This window comes from Paralichthys olivaceus, chromosome 13 (assembly GCF_024713975.1).
Source record: "Paralichthys olivaceus isolate ysfri-2021 chromosome 13, ASM2471397v2, whole genome shotgun sequence".
Classification (NCBI taxonomy): Eukaryota; Metazoa; Chordata; class Actinopteri; order Pleuronectiformes; family Paralichthyidae; genus Paralichthys; species Paralichthys olivaceus.
In genome coordinates this window covers 857501-858978 of record NC_091105.1, presented here as the reverse complement: position 1 = coordinate 858978, position 1478 = coordinate 857501, and positions in this window count along the sequence as shown.

Here is a 1478-nt window from a genome sequence, read left to right as displayed (position 1 = left end):
CACCGCGTGACGAGTCAGGGTGGAGTGATCGTTGAACCAGCTCAGTCAGGTGAGAACACCTGAGATCACATGACCTCACCTGCACGTACTCAAAGACTAAAGACCACCGAGAAACTTCCTGCACAGAACTCCACACACGTGTCTGACTCAGGACTTCTCCAAAAAGCTCAGAGTCAGAATCTCTCTGTGGTGTCCAGCCATGCATACCTGAGTGTGTGTGTGTGTGTGTGTGTGTGTGTGTGTGTGTGTGTGTGTGTGTGTGTGTGTGTGTGTGTTCTCAGCTCCTGGTATCATTAAATTCAGTTCAGTTCACTTCAGTTCATCCAGACATGGACCCACCCTCCTGTTCAGGGTCACCAGAAACTAGAGCCTATCCCAGGATGCACTGGGGCACAGAACAGGCTGAGTTGTGAGGCGAGATGGTGACATTCACACAACAAACCTCAGTGAGATAAGAAACATTTATTTAACGTCCACTTTTCAGTTTGGTCCCTGTCCCATCTGCTAACATGGAGGAGGAGGGGTTTAGGAGCTATGCTGCAGCCAGCCACCAGGGGGCGTGTTGTCTTCTCCAGTCACCGACGAGCACAGCTCAGCTTCGTGAATCAAGTTCCTCATGAAATCAAGAGCAAACAACAAACCAGTCGTGAAAACAAACAACTATGAAACGATCAAAGACGTAAACTTAAGAAATCACATGACAACTGAATTCATAATAATGATATTACAGTGAACGAAGCTGGTTTCAATCTGCAGCTGTTTAAAGAAGTAAAGTTGTTTTTTATGCAAATGTAAAATTAGATCAAGCCGCTGAAACTTTCTGTTTTTCGCTGACACGACGTTGAGGTTGTTTTTTTGTAGTAAAAGCTCTTTGTATTATATAACTTGAGTAAAAAGACACTGGAACCCAATTTCCCCGCAGGGATCATTAAAGTTTCATCTGTTCCTGAGTCGTGTGGCAGCAGCAGAGATACAGATAAAAACACAATAGATGGAAAAAATAAGCAGCAGCGTGTAGAAATGTTTTCTTTGTCCTGCTGGTTGAAAACTTTCAGCGAGAGTAAAGTGGTAAAAGATGTTTGAGCTGTAAACCTCAGCTCGTAGCTCAGACGACCTTAATGAGCACTTTCAGTCTCTGAGCGTCTTCAGACTTCACCGGACGAATCTGGACGAAGGATGAAAAGAAAATATCTGGTTCTTCAATTTAAAAACCTCGGACGGACGCAGCTCTGAGTCAGAGGATCGACGCAGTGCACGGAACCAAAGGTCAAAGGTCAACAGCTGTGAAGACGTCTGCCTCTGAACCACAAATCAACGAGAAGAGAAGTCAGTGGAGGATTTGTCCTCAGGAGACCATGAACGCCCCCTGGTGGCTGCCTGTGTGTGTGTGTCAGTGACAGTGTAGGTCTGGACTGAAACCAACGTGCACCAGTTCACTAACGTCAAGGAAGAAACAATCACAGGCTCAGGATGTTTGA